We start from the raw sequence: 26,183 nt of genomic DNA, 5'->3' as shown, positions 1-26,183 counted from the left end.
TTATAATGGTCTTTACTCCTTTGCTGAGCTTGTGAAATTTTGTCGTTAACAGATTCTATAGACCAATCAACTTTCTTTTGAAATGACCATCCAATACAGTCTTTGGTGATAGGTGTTCTGCCTCTTAATAACACAAAAGGACTAGAGCCAGTTGACTCACAGGGTGTCACACGGAAAGCCCACAAGTTGTGAGTCAATTCCTTCCTCCACGAGAGATTGTTATGATTGGCCAATTGCACAATTCCTTTCACAACACGGTTGAACCTTTCCACTGCACCATTACCAGCTGGGTGGTACAGGGAGGTAGTCTTGTGAGAAATGCCATTGTCATTGACAAACTGCTTAAAATTGTCAGAAACGAACTGTGGACCGTTGTCGGTTACAATACATTTGGGTAATCCTTCCCTCATGAATACACTTTTTAAGAATTTGATGGCTTTGGCATCAGCAGAGTGCACAATTTCCACTTCTAGCCATTTTGAAAAATGGTCCACCAAGACCATGAGATAAACTTGCTCTCCATTTTCCCAAATGGGGCCAAAAATGTCAATTCCCAATCTAGTCCATGGCATGCATGGACTAGATCGTGGTTGAAGAGGTCGTCTCAAGGTGTGCTGTGACTTATCAGAATTTTCACAACCCAGACAGTTCCTCACCCTCCTCTCTATTTCTAGGTCCAACCCCGGCCACCAGTATGAGTTCTTAACTCTGCTTTTAGTTTTCCAGATACCAAGATACCCCTCATGGCAGATATCAAGCAATTTGGATCGGAGAGAAGTGGGGGCTATGACTTTTCCATTTCTGAGGATAAGGCCACCTTCTAACAACAACTCGTGCCTCAATTCCCAGAAAGTACGTAAACTGTGGGGTAAGTCTCTTTTGATGTGCTCAACAACATACTTTCCAACCTGGCACAATGTAGTGTCTTTATCTTGTGCTGATAACCAATCATGCTGTGAGATACAAGAAATTTCGTCCAGAATGTTAGCAACACAAAAAGACTCAATGTCTCCAACGGAATCATTGGTGACAGGCAAGGGTAAACGACTTAAGCAGTCAGCAACAACATTCTTGGACCCAGGAACATATTGTACATTGTAATTATAATCTAACATTCTCACAGAAATTCGTGCAAGACGGGGAGAGGCACTATGTAGACCTTAAGTGGTAAGGACTTTGACCAGGGGTTTGTGGTCACTTCTCAGGGTAATGTTAAATCCCCATATGTACTGTCTAAAGTGCTCTAAACCCCATGCACATGCCAAAGCCTCACGCTCTATAACGGAGTATCTTTCCTCTGTGGGTGTAATGGAGCGTGAGGCAAAGGCAACAGTTCTTTCAATGCCTAAACTGTCAATTTGGCTCAAAACAGCCCCCAAACCTTTCCCGCTAGCATCAGTAGTAATGATGGAGTGTAGGGAGGGATTAAAACCTTGCAAAGGTGGGGCTCTGCAAATGTCATCTTTTATGTTCCTAAAAGCTTTCTCACACTCATCAGACCACAAGAATTTGCATCCTTGTTTAACAAGCTTCTAAGAGGAAAGGTTTTAGAAGAGAAGTCTTGAACAAATTTTGCATAATATTCAGATAACCCCAAAAAGGCTTTCACTTCGTCTTTGTTTTTTGGGTAAGGAGCGTCTCTAATGGCTGACAATAATTCTCTTTTTGGTTTGATGCCCTCACCACAAATTTCATGACCTAAATAGGTAACACTGGTCTCAGAAAATGTACACTTCAGAATGTCAGCGGTAAGACCATACTTTTCCAAAGCCCTAAGAACTCTATTTAAATTATCATCATGCTCCTCCCTGCTGATTCCCATGATCATAATGTCATCCTGAAAAATCAACAGGTTGGGCTAATCTTTAAATAGTATATGCATGAGTCTCTGAAACATAGCCGCAGCAGAGGCTAGTCCAAAAGGAACCCTTTTAAACCTAAAACACCCAAATGGTGTCACAAATGTAGTGAGGCTTCTGCTGTCAGGGTGTAAAGCAACCTGATGGTATGCTGCGGTCAGGTCGACAGTTGAAAAACATTTTATTCCATTTGTGCGAGATAACATCTTGCTGATTCTAGGTAAGGGGTATTGATCAATAAGGATATTTTTGTTAAGGTCTCTGAGGTCTACACATAAACGGAGTTTGCCGTTAGATTTTTTAGCGCAAACTAAAGGTGCGACCCATTCTGCAGATTCCAGGGGTTCAATAATACCATTCTTTTGTAGTTTAATGAGTTCAGACTTAACTTCATCTCTGATAGAGAAAGGGATGTTTCTGCATTTATGTATACAAGGAACAGCATCTTTTTTGAGTTCGATCTTATGATGAAATCCTTTAAGCTTCCCTATTTTTCCAGAAAATACACTTTGAAATTTTTTCTTGACAATTTTCTTATATTCATCCTCCGATTGCAAAGACAAAATGGGATCAGGGCTGTTGGGATCGAGGAGTATACCCAGTTTACCCAGGTCCATCCACCCCAGTACAGAAGGACCAATGGCAGAAACGTATAACTTGCTTACTGTTTGTCTGTCTTTGAATAGGAAAGGTAGTTCTCTGTAACCTAAAACATCAATTGGCTCTCCTGTGAATGTCTTTGGTGAAATGTCAGGACTGGCAAGCTTGTGGCCTAAAACTGGAATGAATTTTTCTTCCTTGACACTTCTGTATAGGGTGACCCCGAATCGGCTATAATTGAAATGTCCACCCCACCAATATTCATATCGCAGATTGGTTTCTTACTTTTGCCCTTCACAAAATAAATCCCATCCTCGTCGCCAATTTGTAAAGATGAAGGCACCGGGAGCAGGTAAGTTTAAGAAGTAATTTATTTCAGGTAAGCCCTGACACCAAAAGGCGTCTGACAGTCTAAGGTGAAATCCTCAACTGTCCCTTCAACTGTCACCCTCGCCCAAGGTTCCAGTATAGAACGGAGAAACGTCATGGAACCTTGGGCGAGGGCACGCGGCGGAGGGCAGTGCGAGGCGAGGACAACAAGAGGTAAACACAACAAAATGACCACTCTGAATGCAAAAATCTCTACATGAAAGAGTCAAAATATATGAAGTAAAAATATAATCTGAGCGCTTGTCCTTTCGTACACCTTGATTTCCATGACCAAAAGAAATTGCCAGAGCCACAGGTCGACTAAACCCTGGCCTTGGACAAAAATACATACAATGTCCAAAAGGTTATGTAAATTAATTTTGCAAGAGCTTCTACTCGGGATGATGTACAGAGCCATTTGGTTTCCTGCTAAGGGCTTCAGCCCGATTCTTTTTTTTTTTTAAATATGTTTTTATTAGCATTTTGAATAAGTAATAACATTGTATACATTCCACATTTGACATCAAATCGTTAATGTATCCATGTGTCTGCATACATAATTTATCAACATCCCCCCTTCCCCTGCCCTCCGCTCTCCACCCCACACACAGGCTGAGTGAACCTATAACTCGTGTAGGTGACTCCAGACTTCTGGTACCTGAGGGGAATCCTTTGGTGACCACCTCCATCATCTGTGTGTCCCCTTGTGTGGAAATCAAGCACATTGCGCCACCTGTGTGCCCAAGTACCCCATTCAGCCTGTCTGTTAAACAGCAGATGTCGGTAAAAGTCTAGATTAGTGTCTATTTCTGAATAGCCAGGGCGGGGACTGAAACAACCATAAATCACTGAAAGACACCAACAGCCCTGAGAACTAAGTAAGCAGGCGGTGCTTTCCGTGCTGGTCGATAGGGAAAGAATCTCATGAATGAAAACGAAAAGACATTGTGCGCTTTAATGAATCACAAAGATGCGCTCGACTTGTGACATCGCGACATCATTGGCGGAAAGAAGGCTCAGGCCGGGAGGGGTGGGACTTGGTTCACTGGTTGCCCATGGAAACCGACACACGCTACCCATTCTTTTCTACTCACTCACACTGACAAACAATAGAAAGCAAATCTCATCAGAAATTCTTAAGCGTCCATAGCCCGGCCTAAACACCTAGTTCACAACGAAGCACCAATAAAAGGGGCGCAAAGATGAAAATAACAACACGGCGAGCAATGCGGCACCTGGCACTCCCACAAACACACCCTCCGATAAATATACGAGGTTGGTTGTTGCATCGGAGCCGTACCTTCAGTCCATCTGCAAGAGATCTCAAAAATCCCATAGCCTCTGCTTTGATTTCAAGTCCAACCAATCCCTCTTCAAAGCGCAAACCAAGGTAACATTAATGTAAATGGTTTTAAGCTGATTGACAGGCTAAAGGCGGTCCAGCACGACATTTGGTGATTGGTCAGAAAACTATGTCCCGCCCTGACAAATACAGTCCACGCCCAATCAACACAGTAACCAAGCCTGCTACTGTACCGGAAAAGACCGGTTGCTGCTCCGGAAATCAAAGTCCAGCCGCACGCGAACCGACTGGTCCTGCTTGGCTTAGCTGCCTCCCCACGGTTTTGCATTTGTTGTCCTCCTGAGTGCTCAGTTGTGACATGGATTAGCGGGCGTGTGATTGCTTTCGGCCACGTTAATTTACTGTGTAACAGTGATCCCTGCGGCTCTTGTTAACAACGCCAGCGGGCTATGATTGTTTGATAGTGTTGCCCATGGGGCGCTCTGCAATGCTTTAAACTGTTGTTATTCAGGTTGCCACCTTTCCAAAATAAAACATGCATTGGCATAGCCAATAGGTCTCGCATTTGGGACCTTATAAGTATTTAGTTATGCAGCACAATATCCTTAGTGCAACAACAACTGTTGCATGGCTAAACATGTATAAGGTCCCAAAGGCGAGACCTATTGGCTGTGCCAATGCTTGTTTGTTGCTAATTGCGTCCTGCATGAGGTTGTAAGACTAGCACACACTACTACCTATAACAGCACTTGGATGTCCGGAGAAAGAGAGATTGGGAAGATAAACAGGGAGGCGGTATCTTCTCCCACTGCAGCCCGGCCACACTCAGAGGAAGGAAGCTGAAAGCGGTTGTAATTTCTTCCTGAATCCTGAAAACTGTAACTTTTCTATCTTATATTAACCTAAAATACCTCTTAATAGCAACGTTTCTTTAAGTTTTCTTTCACAGCTGTTTATTACTGATATGGCTTAGTACTTTGATGCACACCTGGGCCACGCCAATTCACATCCCCAAATGAATAAATAAATAGAGACATGAAGGCTGAGAAGGGGCTACAGAAAGCAAGAGATTGATACAATATCTAGGAAAATAGAGAAAGTTCGAGAGAAGAGTGTGAGAAAATGGGAAATAGAACGAGTGAAAAAAACCTGAGAGATGCGAATTGCGGGAGAGGGGAGAAAAAAAGAGCGTGTCGAAAGAAGACAGATGAAGGGACAGAGATGGAGCGATAGATAAGAACACAATGGGTGCATAAATGAGTAGAGGGAAAGTAAGGAGAAGAAGATAGAAAGGAAAGAGAAGAAAAGCGATGGGAGTGTGACAAACAGGGAGCACGAAAGGGAAAAGGAGAGTGAAAAGCAGAATATAGCCTTAGAAGAAGGAAATGGTGACCTTCATGTAGAACCATAGAAAGGAAAGCAGATTAAGGGGGCCGTCAAGGTGGGGAAGAGGAAGCGAGAAGAAAAGAAAAGAAAGCGGGGAGTCGCGGGTGAAGGAAATAGATTAACGGATATCCCGAACTGAATATATATCAGAAACGTTCGGCTTACTTCGGAGAAGTTCGCGCATTGGCTTCGTATGGTTCCTTTGGGTTGCCGTCTCTTTCCGACTTATTGTCCGCAGGACGTAGGGAACCGACCGGAGAAAGGAAAGAACAGCGGCAGAGATGGGTGAGTGTTGATAGGGTACCTGGGGCGCTTGTATGCATGGAGGAGTGCGGAGAGAAGCGGGAGGTAATACATTCGATAATAAAGATAATACATTCTGCGCTCATCTTACAGAGGAAAAAAGCATGTAAGTGTGTAGAAATAGTGCCGGAGCGTAGAGTAACTCCTGCCACCTGAAAGTCAACAGATGTTTGGAGGCCCCATTGTTAATTGGGCGCCACGAGTAAACAACATTAGAGACAGGCTGCCCGAGCGTAGAGTGACTCCAGGCACCTGTAGGCCACCAAAATAAAATGTGCGATGCGAAAGAATTCAGCAGTGGGAAAATCGCGCTGGGAGAAACGCTTGTAGACCAGACCCCGGAAAACCTATGCAGCAGCAGAGATGATTTCACAACCATATGTGAGGGATCACACGCACAGACAGCAAAGGGATTGAATCAAAAAGAAGGCACAGTGGGTTGCTATCGCATCTTGCCTCTCTTGGCGCGGCTCTCTGACTGAAACGCGAGCGCCCGAGGGGTAGGCGGGTATTTAGGAGCTGCACGTGATGACAGTGCAGGCACTTAATTAGTAATGCACGATTAGCGCCTGTGGGCTAATTAGCTGGTCCGGGTGTACTGGAGCCCAGTGGCGGAGAAACCTATTACCCTCAATGTGTGGCGACTTGAGAAGCACCGATCACATGGAATGTATTGATTTGTAGTCCAATTAGGGTTATGCCAAAGACAATCCACCTATTGCCCAAAAATGGTGGTTTTTAAAAGAAAAATTAGACTGAATGCTAACAAGGCAAACAATTATTGGAACATGTGTAATAACACGGTGCAAGTACGCTGGAGCCCTGAAGCAAGAAGTATTTTTCAAAAACAATGCAATTGCTCAAATATTTAAGGTATTTTGAAACAAGCATTGGCAACGCGCGTGTGAGCGGCCGCGAGACGCGATCTGTGGTGAGGAGGGGGGAGAAGTGTGAGTTGTGTGCGCGCGTGCGCAAAAGGGAGGAACAAAGCCCGGGAGTTGTGTGTGCGCGCACGCGCTTAAAGAACATTTTTAAAACGCACGCGAGTGGCAAAGCTAGCGCTAGGCCATCAAAAGCGTGTGGCAGCACTTTTAAACGCCACTTACTAAATGTCTCGCAGAGCAGCGCATGCGCTGGCTCAGGTGAGAGTAATCCTTTCATGAGCCAGGTGCTAGCCCAAAGTCCAACTCAAGTTTATGTTGTGGCCTGAAAATATCAGGTCTACGTGCAAACAACTAAAGCTTTCTCTAGCTGGGCCCTTTAAAAAATCCCAACCTCCCAACCCAGGCAGGGAGGGAAGGTAATCGGTCCCATGAAGAGGTATGCTACCAACTCCAGAGCAGTGCTTTAAATGGGCCGGTACTCACTGGTACTGGGTACCAGCACGTCTCAATTTGATCCCCATGGTGTGCTTACAGTGACCTCAAACCCAGCTTAAACTTCAATTGTGATTGATACTGCATATGTAATTTCTTCACAGCCAATCACACCTTTAGACTTCACAGACCTGAGAGTCTCCTTACTCTCTTTGCACTAGGTGGGCACAGCTTCACTGGCAGGTGTGGAGGTCAAAGGGGGGGGGTAGCAAGTAGGTTTCCTAAGTCTATTCACATACATGCTCAGGATCGAGAAAATCACTTTCCAATATTATGGGGAAGGAAGGGCAGATAATTCGTCCGTCTGCTGCAGAAATCTATTTTCATCCAAGGATTTGGAATCCTGGTAGGGTAGCATCAGCCTTTAATTTATCCGATTCAGATAAAAACCTTACCATTGAGATTGCTTGTAGTGAACTGTAGCTCTCACTAGCACAACTACGAAACTGGAAGAACTTTGCAAAAAGTGCTACATTAAAAACGAGTGCGGTTTAATACGTTGGGTGGCTCAGTTAATCTACATCGTGTAGATTGCGTTAACTAAGGAACATGATTTTTCTTAAGAATAAATCTATAAAATGCAAATAAAAATTGGCAGTGTCTGACTAATCACCGTGGTGTATGAGCGGCTCTGCACAGCATACACAGCATTTTGTATAAAATTAGATATTTTTAAGCCCTTTGATAAACAGATAGTTACCAATATACACAGCCCATGTACTGTCCCATCCGATAGTGCCAGAATGCCACACAGCCGCAAGATTAGTCCAGCATTGAAGACCATTAAAGAGTGATAGTTATTATAAAATTAAAAACCATAATTTACCATGCTCTATTCCTAGCGTGGTGGTACTGGCAAACCGCACTGAAGTGTAGTAAAATCAGACTGCTAGATCTCTGCATGGTGCCCTTTCAAAATCTACAGCAATTTTTGTAAATTTACAGAAACATTGTGCTGTAAAATGTAGCTTCTTGGTCAAAGCTCACCTGCCACTGATGGACGTCAAGACAATGCACCTCACTTAATCTGGGGAGTACCGGTGATAGAGATCAGGGTGTGTATAATATTCCCACTACCACGGATAAAGTAATCTCACAGTTACACGCACATGCATACATCATACGCTAGGGCCCATTTCACTAACATACGCTCAAATACTCTACCAGCATTAAACCTGTGGAAAGAAAACTCCTAAACACCCTGCATCTATACCGAGGTCGATAAGACCTGGTTTTTGTGACTGTCCTTAAGCATAAACTATACAATATATACAACAATAATCAATAATGCAAACCCAATAATTGACAAGAAAGAATATCCAACACCATGTTTAAAATTATATTGCTTTATCTAAAATTAGTCAAAGAAAATCAATCAGAGTAAATCATTTCTCATAGTTACCTATTCTAGCTAAATGTCAGAACAGGTCAGGACAAGTCTCTCGGTAAATGTCTCTCAAGACGAAGTCCTTTCAGCATCAATCCTCAGCAACGCAGATTCAGTACGCGGCAAAGGCAAAGTGGCAAGTGGCAAAAACCCTCTCTAGGCTAACATCTCTTATAGTTTCTAAACAATAGAAAGATACATTGGGAACATAGAAAAAACTGTAATGTCCGCCGGACTTGCTGAGCAGAGCGAGAAGGAAAGGATGTAACATCGCTACATTTGAGAATCTCCGCTCAGGAAAAGTACACATAATGAAGACTACGGAACAGGAACCAAGAAAATAAAACATGTATCATATTAATCCTGCTTCTCCTCGGCTATCGAGCCACAGTTCAGAGCTTCTCTCTAAGGCTCCTTTGTTTCCCAAGGCTGCCAAGGACACTTCCATTTCACTTGGAGACTTCCCAAAAACTGCTGCTGTCCTCATGGAAAGTTTTTCAAACCAGCAAACAAGGACCATGGTCAGTTAGCTTCAGGACCATTTCCAGCAGGGGTCTCCCTCGTCACAGTTTTCATATTATAAATCACAGCCAGGCTCATAAATCAGCCATCTTTCTAGGCCAACATAGGCCTCAATAGACCATCTTAATTAAAAGAAACAAAAACAACGTTACCACAGCATAGTGATTAAACAGTGTTAACCCCACTAATACCCTTATGTGTATGCATTTATCTAGCACTTGCAACATAGAAAAGCATTAATTCGAAAAGCATTTTGTGCTCAAAAATAAACAGCACAAAGCAACGTTTAAACATGAAAACACGCACGTTAATTTTAATCAGCACATTTATGCACACCCACGTGTAACTCTCTCTTGTTAGGACAAACGGATTGATTAATATAAACACACTTGCACAAGACAAATGATTAATGATTAATTATTAATAAATTAGTACAACGAATAGACCTGCCAGAGCTTCAAAAGCCCCAGAATTTTCAAACTGAAAACTCTGCTCCAGCAATCCCCCCTTTGGTGATTTTATCACCAAATAAACCCAAAAAAAAAAAATTTGTGAAAATTTAGTCCCATTTTAGGAGAAATCGGAAATGTCTTTTCCCCTTACACAACATTACACACCAGTCACTCTTTCATCATCCCTTTTAGTCTCTAAGTAAACACTCTCCCTCAATTCTTCTAATTCAATTTCTTGAGGTTCTCTCTTCAACCTCTTGTTTTTCTTTTCTTTATTCAATTTCTTCCTCCCTCCCCTGTTTTTACAACACACACACACCAATCTTATTATCAATAAAGCAACAATTATACAAGTTAAGGGAAACAGTATTCTACCTATAATAGTACTACCTATTTTTGCAATAAAATCCTTAACAGCTATCATTTTATTAGCTATTTTAGTCCACAAACTCTCAGCTTCAAGTGGTACTAATTCTTCATGCAAATCAGTAATATTTTTGATATAGACCTTCAGGTCTTTGCTTTCGTCTGGAATGTAAGTGCAACAATGTTGAACTTTCAGCATTCCACAGACTCCACCCTCCTTGGCCAATAGAATATCAAGGGCAAGTCGATTTTGCATAGACATGGCACGTACGGCACTTAATTCCGTATTCACCAAAAGAAACCCTCCAGCGGTATTAGTCGATAAGCGATCAACCACTGTAGACAGTTTCCGAATTCCATAAGCATTCAAAGAAATTCCCACTGCTGGAATCAAAACCCCAAAAATATCACCCACTATTTCAGACCAAGTTTCTCTCTTGAAACGCATTAATAAGTTAATATGTTCCACATCTGTTATTTTATCTATATGAAAAATCTTTGGAAAAACTAGGCCCACATAACACGTGCCATACCAATGGTCAGGCAACTTGTAATAAGCCTTGTTCCCACAAACATAGTACACTCCTGGAAAAATTGTATCTTCTCCACCTCTGAAACCCCAACCTGTTGCAATGAAGTATGTATCATGGCACTCACTAGTCCCGACAAAATATGTATCATATTGGGATTTCCTTCTTGTAATACAAAGTTTACCCTTCTGTGGTGCATCTAGAGCTAAAGTTGGTCTAGCCCCATTCTTCAACTCTTTTCCCATCTCAATGTCCCAAATTGTCTCACTCACTTTATATTTTCCTGCTTTCTCATGCATGTTCAATCTCCTTTCTTCTACCATATCCAGGAAAGCTTTCTCCTCTCCTTTCAAACTGCAAGTTAAATTATTCTTAAAAATGTAATCTAATGTTAATCCTTTTTCTTCAATAAAAATCTCACCAAAAGTGTTAGCTTCTTTAGCTGGATTCAGCTCCTTGTTCATTGGCAAGTGCCCAAAAATACTATCTCTGTTGGACATCTTATAATCTACTTTCCCTAACAAATAAAAAACACTACTTAAAATACTACAGGAAATACCATATGTAGCTGGTAAATGATGATAAGTAACACCCTCTGAAACAGATGCAGGTAATTGCATACAGACGTAGCAATCCCTTACTTCCATTGTTTTCACATATTCATATAACAGTTTCGAAAAAACATTACTAGAAAAATTATTAATTGACCTATCTTTGTGTATGTAAGTATTACTAATTCTAATTGGAACTACTTTTTGCGAATTCTTCTCTACATTTGTCACATTCTCTGTATGCGTTCCAAACTCTACTTTAAAAGTAACTAATAAAACTAAAACACCCCATAGAAGCATTAATAATCCAGTACAGCAGCAGCACATCCTACACCACCTTTTAAAGAAGGCACATCTATTTCTATTATCTTCTATGTTAGCCATTTTACTACTTTAGTTTAGCCTCTACTACTCCACTACTGTTGGAACTTCTTCAATTCTTCAGCAAATCTTCAGCTTTCAGTTTTCCAAATGATCCTTCCGTTCACTTAATCCAAGTGAATCCTTCCTTTATTCAGTTTGGATACTTGTCATTCTTTACTCCAATTTCTTCAACATCAAATTGTATTAGATCTCCAACATCAAAATCCTCAGTACTCGACTCTACTCCAATGTCAGTCAAGAGTACTTTCAGAATTTCACCAGTATCTTCCTCAACCACTTCTCTCAAGATCTCTTCCGGATTATCTCGAGTCACTGTTTCTTCTTTTCCTCCTTCAGACAGTGCCACATAAGACCATTCCGGTGATCTGTACTTTTGGTTGGGTCTTCTTACTCTTTTTATTTCCACTGGTTCATTTGATTCCTTTGATTCTTCTTCTTCAGCTTTTGAACTTTGACTCGAAACTTCATTCACTTGTTCAGCTTTCGACGTATTTGCTCTTATTATTTTGTATCTCAGCCTCTTAACTCTGTTGTTAGGCCAACGATCTCCTCTCAACACCTTTTTCGGCTTTATTTCTTTATTACTTCTTTCTCCAATCCAAGTTCTCTTTCTCAGAACTCGATCCTCTGTTTGTTCATCCTCATCATCTGTTTCAAGTGCCTCTTGTTTCCGTTTTTCAGCAGCTTTCTTCTTTTCCACAGATTTTTTCACCACTGTTTGAGACTTCCCTACTCCTGTCCCTCCTCAGGTCTCCGACACGCAATCTTCTTGCTGTCTACTTGTCCCTTCACCTAGCTCATCGAGAATGTTCCCTACACCTCCTCGGGGGTCTTCCGCAATCTGTCCCTCTCTATCTTCTCCTGACCCTACTTCTTCAAGTATAATCTCAAGTGGTTCTTCAATCTCCTCCTCTTCTGATTCAGGAGTAGTCTCTGTGTGATTTCTCTTTTCTTTTCTTTTTCCTTCACTGCTGTTTGAAACTTCAGGCTCTTTTACAGAATCTGATCTCTTCTCTGATACTCGCAGTGGTTCATTCGAAGCTCTTCCTACTTCTTTCCCCACTGATTCTGTATCTTCATCATCGCTGGAATCTGACTCTTCAAAATACTCTTTACCAGTCCCTTCTTTTGGGTTTGGAACTCTCAGAGTATGACTTGCATGTACCCAGTGCTTCACTCCAGCACACTTTACTGCAGTCGTCGTAGTCAGAATAACTTGTCTCGGTCTTCCCCACCTTGGAATCAAGCAATTTCTTCTTCTGTGTACCTTTATCCTCACCCAGTCTCCTGGACTCAGATCATGGGCTTGCTTCTTCTCAAGTGTGGTAGCTTCTTCTCCAACCTGGTGAAACACAGAATGAACTGCGTCAGCCAGGCCTTTACAGTAATCCAAAATCATGTCATCAGTTATTGTCACCAATTTATTGACAGGCACGAATGCATGGCGCATTGCACGTCCCATGATTATCTCGTGCGGACTCAAACCAGTAGTTCTATCTGGAGTAGATCTCATAGTCATCAGAACTAGAGGCAGAACATCTGGCCATTTCATGCCAGTGGCTAAGCACATTTTTCCAATCCTGTTCTTTATTGTGCCATTAATCTGCTCAACCACACCAGAAGCCTCTGGTCGGTATGCACAATGTAGCTTCTGCTGTATTTCCAATGCTTCACAAATTAAACTCATAAGCTCATTTTGAAAGTGTCCACCTCTATCAGACTCAACTGTTACTGGAAACCCGTACCTAGGAATCAACTCCCTTAACAGTAACTTTGCCACTGTTAATCCATCATTTCTTCTAGTCGGGTAAGCTTCCACCCACCTTGAAAACAAACAGACTACCACTAGAACATACCTCAGTCTGTTTACTTGGGGCATTTCAATGAAATCAATCTGCATTCTTGTAAAAGGACCTCCTTCTCTGCCTATCGTTCCCAGACTCACCACTGTCTTTTTCCCAGTGTTAAATTGCTGACAAACTAAACACCTCTGACAGATGCTTTCTGCAATTGTCCTGAACTTTGCATTGTACCAGGTTTGCTTGAACGACCTAACCATCGCGTCCCTCCCCAAATGTCCCTGGCCATGATACATCCTTGCCATTGACGACAAGATGGAGTTGGGCATTACTGGTCTGCCATCTCTGTAGACCCAAACATGGTCTGTTTCTCTTGGAGCACATCCTGCCTTAATCCAATCTTTTTTCTCTTCCTCTCCTGCCTCATCTTGCAACTGTTTCACTTCATCCCAGGTTTCTAAGACATTAGTAAACATCACAGAGAGAAAAGACATTTCCCCTTCTCTGTCTCTGTTGATGGATTGATTTGTTTTGGCACAATATTGTGCAACATCGTTCGCATAACGGTTTCCGACCGTTATAAAATCTTCCCCTAGACCATGGGCAGCACATTTTACAACTGCTAACTCCTTAGGCAGCTGTATCGCCTCAAGCAATTTACCAATCATTTCAGCATTCTTTATTGGAGTTCCACTCGATGTCAAGAAACCTCTTTGTAGCCAAAGTTGGCCAAAATCATGCACCACTCCAAATCCATACTGACTATCAGTCAATACAGTCGTCCTCAAATCTTTCCCAATTTCGCAAGCTTTTGTCAATGCTATCAATTCAGCAACTTGCGCAGACTTCACTCCTTTCAATGGTGATGCTTCCATGACCTCTGAAACTTTGCATACCGCATATGCTGCACATAGCACACCATCATCATTTCTCAGGCATGATCCATCCACAAACAACACATGATCACTCTCATTCAAGGGTAGATCCCTTATGTCTGGTCTTGGTTTTGTACAGTACTCAAGCACATCCAAACAATCATGATCATCTTCCATCTTCACACCCACATTTTCAATATCTGGTAAAAGTGTCGCTGGATTCACATTCACACATCTCTCGAGAGTCACATTTGATGCTCCCAGAATCACTTTTTCATATTTAGTCAATCGACTATGTGACATGTACTGAGTTCTGCTTCTTGTCAAAAGAATTGCCACATTGTGAGGTACGAATACCCTTACAGGATATCCCATTATGATTCCCTCACTCTGTTCTAGACTTCTGCATGTTGCAGCCACAGATTTCAGACAACCTGGTAAACCCACAGCTACAGGGTCACGTGTCGATGAGAAGTACGCAATAGGCCTTCTCAGTAATCCATGCTTCTGAATTAACACTGAAAGTGCACATCCATTTCTTTCACTGCAGTACAGCTCAAATTCTTTTTCATAGTCAGGCATACCCAAGGCTGGAGCCTCACACATTTTATTCTTGAGCTCTTCAAATGCTGCCATTTGTTCTGCATCTAGATCCAATGGATCTGTCATCTCACTTTTTGTCAGTTTAATCAGTGGCTTTGCTATCAAGGAAAAATTAATTATCCACTGACGACAATAACCCACCATACCCAGGAACATTCTCACTTCTCTCTGGGTTTTTGGAGCTTTCATCTCTCTGATTATTCTGATCCTGTCAACAGTCACTTTTCTCAGACCCTTTTCAATATTGTGTCCAAGATAATGCACCTCTTTCTTGCAAAATTGCAATTTGGCTGGAGATACCTTTAACCCTCCATCTGCCAGATGATTCAGTAAAGCTATGGTATCTACTTCACAAGCTTCACGTGTCTTTGATGCCACCAGTAGGTCATCAATATACTGCACTAGCACTGAACTCTCGGGCATGATCAAACTTTCCAACGATTTCTTCAATAACTGATTGAATATCGAAGGACTCTCCGTATACCCCTGTGGGATTCGACACCATGCTAAGATACGCTGGCCAAACCTAAATGCAAAAATCGGCTGGCTATCATGATGCAATGGAATTGAAAAGAACGCATGACACAAATCAATCACTGTATACCATTCAGCATCATGTGGAATTTGATACAGGATCACTGATGGATTTGGCACAATAGGACAACATGCCACCACAATTTGATTAACTTTTCTCAAGTCCTGTACGATCCTAAATTTCCCATTGGGCTTTTTTAGTCCCATTATCGGTGAATTACACGGACTACTCAGTAGTTCTCTCAGGACTCCTTGCTGAATCATTTTCTCAATTATAGGAGTTATCCCTTCAATTATTTCTGGTGTCATTTTGTATTGAGGAATGTTAGGATATGTGATTCCCTCTTTTACTGCAATTTTCACTGGATCTACATTATTCATCAATCCCACATCCTCTCCAGTAAAATCCCAAACTGTCCTTTTCACTGTGTCTCTCAGCTCTCGAGGCAAATCCTCCGGATTAAACACAGCAAATGCACCAATTAACTCACTTTCTCTATTCTCTAGAGTCACTCGGTACAAAACATCTTCATCTGGTGTCTCAAAGGCTATTCCATCCGGTGTACAAAAAATTGTGCAGTTCATCTTGCACAACAAGTCCCTACCCAATAGGTTCACTGGACTCGTGTCACAGACAATGAATCTGTGCATGTCTGAAAATTTCCCTATCTGTACTCTTACAGGTTCAGTAAGACGTGTTCTGATTTGCGTATTGGCTACACCAACTACTTGGATTGCTTCATCCGAGAGAGGAAGATTTCTAACATCTGTTGACCTGACAGTTGATCTTGTCGCACCTGTGTCTACCAAAAAAGTAACACTCTCCTCATTTATTTTCCCATCCACAAATGGTCCTGCCTGGTCTATTTCTAGAGTTGCACCAAGTATGCACTCTTTTTCCTCTCCTCGGCACCGTCAATAATCACCCTCAGACTCACTCCCTTCACTCTTTAACAAGTACTGTTGTACTTTGTTAGAACGTCTTGGTTTGTTTACCTGCTCATCATTGTAGAATCCTGAATCCTGATTATACTTTTGTAACCCTCTATTCTGCGGCAAGGGCGGTTTTGGCTCTTGACTCTGCTGTCTCACAACTTTCTGTTGTTGCTGCTGTTGATTATTTCCTTCGTTCTGGTTCTGTACCTGTTGATTTAAGGATTTGTTTTCATTACTCACTAATGGTGGATTAGGACACTCCGATCTCCAATGCCCCAATTGGCCACAGTTGTGACAAGGAAACTTTTTCTTCGCTTCCTCAAGACTTCCTTTTCCTTTCCCTGCATATCTAGGTCTATTCCCTGCATTATTTCCTGGATTATTTGCTTGTTCCACTAACTGTGCTTCCTGTCTTTCTGCAACTTTCACTTGTGCCCACATTGCTTTCTCTTTCAGCTTTCTTTGTTTTGCTTCAATTTCATCACTGAAGTATTTTGCATGTCTCAGGATCTCATCTACTTTCTTACTCTGCCAATCCACTGTATGCTCACGAATTCTCTCACCAATTTCAGGTCTAAGGCCATATACAAATCTGTATACAAAGTGACTCAAATCTTTGTCACCCAGGTGCTCATCTCCACTGAATTGTTTAAATGCCAGTATCAGCCTCTCGTAAAAAGCATGAACTGATTCTTTCGCTTCCTGTTGTGTTCGATCTATCTTTACCCAGTCTGTCTCTTTTGCAGGTACTTTACTCTTCAGGTATACCATCACCTGATCATACTTCCTCATTACCTCTGGATCTGGTGCCCCTGTTCTTGGGTCTCTTGGATATTCCTCAGTAGGCCAACTCACAACTATTTTACACTCAGTCCACAAGTCTGCTGGAACAATTATATCAAACAGACTATTCAGGTCAACCCACAGCACTTTTGACAATTTCACAAACCTATCTACCTGCCTATACCACTCGACGGGCTTTTCTTTCAATCGAGGGAAATCATTCGTGAATGATAAAATATCCTGTCTAGTCCATGGAACATGTACATATCCTCCTCCAGGTATTTCTCTCATAGGATAATTATCCACTGGTTTCTCCTTTTCTCTCACTGGAAATGCTGAATAAGTTGTTCTATCTTCAGCCTCATCTCTTTTCTTGTACCACCTATCCTTCCACTTTTCTACATCACCCCATCTTCGCAATAATGCTACCATTTCCTTAATCTGGCCTGTTCTACCAGTAGCATTCAAATTTTCAATATCCTTCTCTGTAAAATCCATCCTGTAAGTCCTTTGTAAAGCTTTCACTTTATCAATGTCAACTCCCTGCTCATTTGCTATTGCTCTTAGCCTGTCATGTGTATTCCTTGCTCTCCAGGTAACACTCTTGCACATAAACATTAGTTCACCATCATGATGACTCTTCAGAATCTCTGTTGGAACTGTTCCTGTAACAAGCTCTTCTAGTTCTACACGTAACTTAGCTACATCAATTACTTGTGAATCTTTATCCTTTTTCTGTAGAACCTTCATCCAATCATTCAAATCATCAACTGTTATTTCAGCAGTTTTTCTCACTGGAACCACTCTCTTTTGCGGTTCTAAAATTGGCATCCCTGAACAACTAGCTTCACTAGCATCCAATATTTCACTACATGTGTCATGTCTTGATTGTCTCAGGTCATTTCTTTCTGCTCTTTTGCCTGAATCTCCTGAAGGACCAACTGAATTTGTCAGATTATTCCCAACATATGGAATCACCAGTCCATTCTCACCTGTCCTCTGTTTGTCAAACACAGGCATAACCGGACCTATTGTTACAGGCACTGTAACAGCTTCTAGATTCTTCGTTAACTCCCTAATCTTCTCTGTCAACTCTGTTGTAGTTCTGGCTAATTGTCTGGCATTCTCATCAAGGTAATGATCACTTCTTACCTCAGGTGTGTCATTTTCTGTCTCACTAACACAAACTGTATCCCTTATCGGAGAAACAACTGGTGTACTTTTATCCGATTCTGGTCTATATGGAGGTGGTCTTTTGTAAATCATGTCATTCAAGACCTCATCTTCATACTCATTAATTCCATATTTTCTCATTTCTGACTCGGGAACCCTTTCTGCTCCTCCTTCAACTGTTCTCATCGGATATAATCCCTCTGACATACTAACATCTCGCCACCTTTTCATTCGATCATGATTTGTCTCACGATCATGTCTCCTCCCAAACATATACCTATAGTACCCTCCAGATCTTTGTTTTTCTCTCTCATGTACTTCCTCTTCCCATTCCACTAAAGCCTCGAACTGTGTAGGTCTTGGCTTCGGGTCAAGACATAGCATCTTTTCCCGTAAATTTCTCAACACGGCCAGATTAAATGAACCATGTTCTGGAAATGCTAGAACACCATCTTCTTTAGTATACCTAACCCAATTCTCCAACCATATGCAGGTATGAAACCCATGTCTTGCAGCCATGAAGGATGCAGGTGTTTTCGGTGGAGGTAACAACTCGCCCTCTCTTGTTTTAACATCTTTATCCTTGCTAAACCACTTTTTAACTTTACCAAAAAATGGTTCCTCTTTTTCTCTTCTTGGTAATACATTTTAGCGTTTACAAAGAACTCTCTACTCTTTCCGTATTATAAATATACAATACGATTTTTCAACCAATTGCAGCGCGACTCACACTAACGCACCAATCCCAGCGCGAGCACTATTCTGATCTACCATCCAATCAGAGCGCGGTCTTTCTGACGTCAACAGTCGCTGACTGCAGCTTCTGTTCTGTCTCCTGTCACTCGTCTACCCCTCCTTTACAAAATCTTTTCAGTAGACTTCGTGTCAAAATTTCTACAAAATCTATTAGTTACAACAAAAAAACATCTCCATTGTCCGCTTCGCTAACCACAGAATAGTAAAAGAGAGTCTATTTCATAAGAAACCTTTCATTGACACAGTAGCACTTCTACTACTCTGCCCTACTAACATACATTCATTAACTGTTTCCTCTAGGACTTGTCCAAAGAGTCTTACAATCAACTAAATGTACAAACATTCACGCACATTCATACAAGGAAATATAGTACATACGCACAGAATCCTGTTTCCCGAGAACAGACAATCTGCTCCACTACAGAATTATAACATACACCAACTAAGCAAGCTTTCTTTGCCCAGTTCTTCAAACAAGTTCAGAAAATACCTATTACTCCTCCCGCGATAAGCTTTAACGGAAATCCTTACGGATCCCTGGGACTTAAGACCAGAGTTTCACAGATAACCTTCACTATCATACACACTCCTTATATACCAGAAATATCTAATAGTAACATACGACGATGTCACTGATTCCGAACCCAGACAATGTGACGCGCAACTTCAATTGTCACACGTTATTCCTTACAATTCCGTCTTTCCCGAGAGCAGCATATACTTCCCTCTGCCCTACTACGGAACTGCTACAGCTTCCAAGTTCCAGAAGCACTACATATAACTCAACATTACGACTCCAACATATAGTATTAGTACATATACCAACATGAACCAATAATCAATAATCAATAAAAGCAATCTTATCAGATCAAGACAATCATCAAAAACCATCAAACTCTGCTACCAGGAAATTGATAGAGATCAGGGTGTGTATAATATTCCCACTACCACGGATAAAGTAATCTCACAGTTACACGCACATGCATACATCATACGCTAGGGCCCATTTCACTAACATACGCTCAAATACTCTACCAGCATTAAACCTGTGGAAAGAAAACTCCTAAACACCCTGCATCTATACCGAGGTCGATAAGACCTGGTTTTTGTGACTGTCCTTAAGCATAAACTATACAATATATACAACAATAATCAATAATGCAAACCCAATAATTGACAAGAAAGAATATCCAACACCATGTTTAAAATTATATTGCTTTATCTAAAATTAGTCAAAGAAAATCAATCAGAGTAAATCATTTCTCATAGTTACCTATTCTAGCTAAATGTCAGAACAGGTCAGGACAAGTCTCTCGGTAAATGTCTCTCAAGACGAAGTCCTTTCAGCATCAATCCTCAGCAACGCAGATTCAGTACGCGGCAAAGGCAAAATGGCAAGTGGCAAGTGGCAAAAACCCTCTCTAGGCTAACATCTCTTATAGTTTCTAAACAATAGAAAGATACATTGGGAACATAGAAAAAACTGTAATGTCCGCCGGACTTGCTGAGCAGAGCGAGAAGGAATGGATGTAACATCGCTACATTTGAGAATCTCCGCTCAGGAAAAATACACATAATGAAGACTACGGAACAGGAACCAAGAAAATAAAACATGTATCATATTAATCCTGCTTCTCCTCGGCTATCGAGCCACAGTTCAGAGCTTCTCTCTAAGGCTCCTTTGTTTCCCAAGGCTGCCAAGGACACTTCCATTTCACTTGGAGACTTCCCAAAAACTGCTGCTGTCCTCATGGAAAGTTTTTCAAACCAGCAAACAAGGACCATGGTCAGTTAGCTTCAGGACCATTTCCAGCAGGGGTCTCCCTCGTCACAGTTTTCATATTATAAATCACAGCCAGGCTCATAAATCAGCCATCTTTCTAGGCCAACATAGGCCTCAATAGACCATCTTAATTAAAAGAAACAAAAACAACGTTACCACAGCATAGTGATTAAACAGTGTTAACCCCACTAATACCCTTATGTGTATGCATTTATCTAGCACTTGCAACATAGAAAAGCATTAATTCGAAAAGCATTTTGTGCTCAAAAATAAACAGCACAAAGCAACGTTTAAACATGAAAACACGCACGTTAATTTTAATCAGCACATTTATGTACACCCACGTGTAACTCTCTCTTGTTAGGACAAACGGATTGATTAATATAAACACACTTGCACAAGACAAATGATTAATTATTAATTATTAATAAATTAGTACAACGAATAGACCTGCCAGAGCTTCAAAAGCCCCAGAATTTTCAAACTGAAAACTCTGCTCCAGCACCGGCACCACTATTTTTCCATTCAAAGCACTGCCCCAGAGGTCTACACGGTCCTGTCTTAAGACTTTCGTTTATCTGTGAGGATACAGCGTACGTGAAAGCTTAGGTGTCCCTCAATTAATCTTTAAAAAAGGAGAATTCTACCACTATCTTGAAGAAGATGGATTATCAGCAAATTTCGAGAGAGGAGATAAACACTATGCCCCATGTCTGATCACACATGCCAGGAACGTACACTCAGTGTGATGCATAAGCTGCAGATTGGAATCAATCACCCCAAGAACGAAACAACTGTTCTTTCCGTGAATAAGTGTAATTCCACCTAAAGTCTTCAATTATTAGAATAGACAGGCTCCCTTTGGTTTACCTGTTTGAGTGAACACTAAACACGTTAAGGAGTCCTTTATTCTTTTGCAGGTCTTACACAAAGGGAGTCCTTATGCAAGTACATTACCTGGGGATGGCAAATCGTTTGCTATATGACTTTTCTGTGGAAGTTTATGAAATAGCTAAGCTAAACTCAGAAGACTAGCACAAACAGCCGGGACAGGCCCAGAGATTGTTAACAGCAAATGCCTAACCAATACGCATTCTTGCAGAGTCTGGCAGGAGCTTTCTTACAAAGTCATTAGAAACGGTGTTAAAACAGAAACAAAATACATAAATACAAACCTCTCAAGGAGACAACGAAATGGGTGAGGCAAACTTAATAAATAAAAAACAGTCGATTCCAGCTAATGTGATAATAGAAAGCAAGGGCAGGCTTGTGTCTGCTCTGCTCCCCACGTCCCGCAGGAGGGTACTGCAGAAGCTAAAAAGTGAACAGCCATAGCACTCCAAGCGCTGCTGGCTCAAGTAAACTTCCACACCCGTAGCAAAACCAGTAGGGCAAATATGTCTAGAGTGCTTTTACGACTAACCCAGAAATAAACTTTGTGGAAAACAGCTATCACGTGGCTTGCTTGGCGTCTTTCAATGCAACAGCACCAGACTAGAGGAAACGGAGAGGGTGGAGGGGCATTTCCGGACACCAATATAAACATGTAATGGTTCCAAAAAATGTCACAAGATACACTGGCAGACTATGGCAAATAGTTACTGGAGTACAATGAAAAACGGAATAATCTACGAGGTCCACGAGACGGTAATGGCGTGAGTGCCAAGTGTAAAATGTACACTGGAAGCACCGCCGCATTTATAAACCGCATTCACACCGACAGGAGAGTGACAACTAACCACCACCTTTATTACCTGCCTCAGGCATGCAGTGTTGCTTTACTTACAAACTGCATGGGATTAAAATGTACCCTAGCACTTGATTAGCAGTCTTTCCACACCAGGCTGAGTTACCATAGCAACAGGAAAGAAAATATACAGGAGGCCATGGCAACGCTTAAAATTCGCAGCATATAAAACAAGTAACCTGAGACGAGAATGCAGCCTGCCCTCTCCGCTGTTGTTTAAACAAGACGTGCGGCCACGAACGGGAGTGTGCGCACGTGCAAGTGAAACTGATCGCGGTCCAGATGCACCTCGGACGGGAAAGCTGGCGGGTGTGCATGTGTGAACGCGCGCGTGAACGCAAGCACTAGGCCATCAAAAGCATGGTGTAGCACTTTCAAAACCCGGCTTACTAAATGTCTCGCCAGAGCAGCGCTGGCTCAGGCGAGACCTAAAAATACCGGTCATTTGTTGTTGTTGTTTTAAGAGTCTGAAAGGCATAGACACACTACTAAATAGCACTTAAAACAAAATCATATGCGTTGCGTTCAACATGACTTTTCTGCCTTTATTTACTAGTCAAGGACAGCTAACACTGCTCTAGAACGCATTGAAAAATGCTTTCTAGTTATATTTGTTGTTTGATGTGTGTACAGATAAGGGCTAGAAATACTAGGTTTAGGTGATGTGCTTCTTTTTGTTCCACCGGGACATTATATTACTGGTGGTGCTGGTGTAAAACCAGCCAGGTGGCAACACTTTAAAACCGACCACTGAGCCTCTTAATACAGCCACGATGGCTTAACGCCAGGAACACGCATCAGCTCAGATTTGCCTGTTCCTATGGTTCACTTTTCTGAAAGAATTTCTGAAAGAAGAGAGACTGAGAGAAATAAAAAAACAGCATTGAAAAGTAAAATGAAATCGGAAAAGATACCGAGAGCCGACAGAGTAAGGAGCTTAGAATATATTGGAATGGAGGATGGAAATGAAGTGAAGCAAATAAACGCCAGGGAAAGAAAAGGAAAGAACACTAACATTGTCAGGCAAGACAAAAAAAGAGAAAGCCAAAAGCAAAAAAAAGAGCAGAAAGTGTAAAGAGCTCGGTAAAAAAAAAAGACAAAGTAGTATTGGAAAATTGTGGAAAAAACACATCTTGCCTATTAAATAAAGAACGGTTTTTGCAAAACCCTCTCCACCAGACTCTAAATCAGCCCCTATGTCTTTTAAAAAAAGAAAATCTGCCTTGCAAAGGTCCACATTGTAAAATGCTTGAAAATGGCCCTCTTTGCACTTACCTGTGACCCCCGTCTTGGTAACACCACACTGTAAACATTACATAACCTCTCAGGGGCCATATCTGGAGTTACGTGTCACCTTCTGAAACCACATGTTTGGTGTTATATGCAGTTTTGAAATCCACCTAGGGCATTTTATAACCAGTCCAGGAGTCCACCGCTGGGGTATTGGTTCATATTCTCAAGGACTTATCTGCCATATTGTTTCCAGTTGTGGGAGCTATCCATAGTGTGTTTGTATCAGCTCTAAAAGCCACATATAGATTGTTGTATCCAATTCTGCAGACTCCATCTTGAGCATTGTGTTACCTTTTGGAGGGAACTTTTGGATTTGTGGTGTTTTCTGTAGTATTGTGCCAAGTGATAAAATAATGTGGACGAAATTTGAACTGGGAGAACTTACTATGCACTATGTGTCACAGCTGAATCGACCTGCTTTATGCTTTCTTATGTGGTGCAAGGTTCCTGATTTTACACTGACATTCAGTGTTCAGCCCTGCTCTGCATTTACAGAATGGTGCAGAGAGAGGATCCAAATCAGGTATATTGGACTGTAACTTCAAAGAAAACACATGCTCTCTTATTGGCGATCTGTGTGCATAAAGTTCTTTCGGCCACTGGAGTGATCACAGTGCACGGACTACAGTGCTGACGCACCAAGTGTGATCCTGTCAAGTGGAGGGCCAGGTGGTTAGACAGTAGGAAACAAAACCAGTCTGGGGTCTTTCTGGGGGTTTGGGTCACATTATCAATAAACTGGGTATCTTGCCAGTTATTTTACAATCAATATTAGGTGAGAGTAAGAAGTTTAGTGCTCACTCTATTGTATTTTAAGCGGCCACTTCCCATTAATATTACAATGTCTACAACAATTAAATGTGCACTGTTCTTTAAAGCAAGGGAGATGCTACATGCACCAGACTGCTGTTATTTGTTGGTCACGAGTTACTGAGCAAAAACGTGCCATATGGTGACATGAGGAAATTTTAGCTGGATTATTATTATTATAGAGCACAGCTACCAGATGCATGCACTTTATAACAGGTTGGCAAAACATAATTAGTAATTTAGTTGCATACGTCAATCATCTAGGGAGGCACCAGTTTTTACAAGTAGAAAATGAACAGATAAATGGTTATTGTACTAGTGATTTGAGATCAAAGAAACGGGAAGTTAACAGAACCTATCATACAGCGTTCCATTAGAAACTGATGTGTGAGTATAGAGAGGAAGTATGGCAAGCACACAAGACCTGGGTGGAGCAAACATGATATGTTCCAAAATTTCTAAATCAAAAGTTTATAGAATAGTCTTGCAGCTAATATGTTATAGAAGCAAACTGTCACAACTTTGAATTATTAGCACAGTAATTCTATAAATTCACATAAAATGTCAATGACGTTAGTCCAGGGAAATACAGAACTGTAGGAACTTTGTGAATCCTCCCCTTCCTAATTTTGCCAGAAAATTGTAGTTTCCGGAGGAGATAGGCACTCCCGGTCTGCTAGGGCTTTTGTACTGAAACCTACCGTCTTCGGGAAGAAGAAAACATACAACAGAACTTTCTCTGGGAGCCACACCCAGAATCTGGAACTCACTGCCACCCAATGTCAGAAAAATACCTTGCTTGTCTATATTCAAAAAGGAAGCCAAGACTTTACTAATGGGCAAATTCCTTCCTTAACACTCTCAGCGCATATACAGCTCCGCTGCATAGCGATACGCTCTCTTGACCCCTACCAGTGTATGCCATTCTGGACTTCCTTGATGTAGCCTATGCAATGTCTTGTATCATGGTTGTTGCTATTTCCTTTTGCTGCATTCGTACTTCTCTGTCACTTTATGGGGCAGAGTCTGATGCTGTACAGTCTGTCTCTGTTTCTCCCTTAAGTTGAACCCATGTTGCCTATTCCCTCTCATTGCAATATCCTGTTTATTGCGGCAAAACGTTCACATTATTTCGTCTGTTCTGAACCTTTGTAAACATCTTGCTTAGCCTTGTAAAGCGCTCTGATACCCTAACGGGTCACGTTTCAGCTCTATAAAACACTAAATAAATAAATATATAATTGGTATCTTACTTCGTAGAAGCTAAGGGTGGTTTTTCTGAATACTAATGGCCTGTGTTGGAGTCGTGGAAGGCAGAGCAAAACTGATTTGAACATATGGTGGATGTGTGCAAAATGATGGCATTTTTGGAAAGAGATACACAGTAAAATTAAGCAGAAAGTGGGATATTCTACAAGCGACTCCTAAGAGGTGATTCTGTTGGGCCGTAGCGATCCAGAAGCGAAAGGCATATCCAAAAATAACAGAATGTAGGTGGGACATCTCAAATGGCTGCCAAGCAATTAATCGTTAGGGATTGGAAAAAAACAGACCATCCAACAATATCAAGATGGCATACACAAGTGTGGAACACAGTTGCGATGGAAAAAATGATATTCAATTCAATTTAGCTTTATCCGGTGTGTAAAAAAACAACCATAAAAGCAATACAATAAAATAAATTACAATAAACAACCATGAAT

General features: G+C 41.5%; 1 protein-coding gene across 2 annotated transcripts in view; it reads right to left on the bottom strand.

Annotated features, from left to right (window-relative positions):
* WDR31 (WD repeat domain 31) overlaps positions 1-4,234 on the bottom strand; it is a 158,255-nt gene extending 154,021 nt beyond the window's left edge. For both annotated transcript variants that reach the window (XM_085610282.1, XM_085610291.1), the window contains exon 1: positions 4,129-4,234. The gene's annotated coding sequence lies outside the window, so the exon portion shown is untranslated. The remainder of the gene's footprint in view (positions 1-4,128) is intronic.
* Positions 4,235-26,183: the final 21,949 nt, after the last annotated feature.

This window comes from Triturus cristatus, chromosome 1_2 (assembly GCF_964204655.1).
Source record: "Triturus cristatus chromosome 1_2, aTriCri1.1, whole genome shotgun sequence".
Classification (NCBI taxonomy): Eukaryota; Metazoa; Chordata; class Amphibia; order Caudata; family Salamandridae; genus Triturus; species Triturus cristatus.
This window is presented reverse-complemented; position numbering and strand designations above follow the sequence as displayed.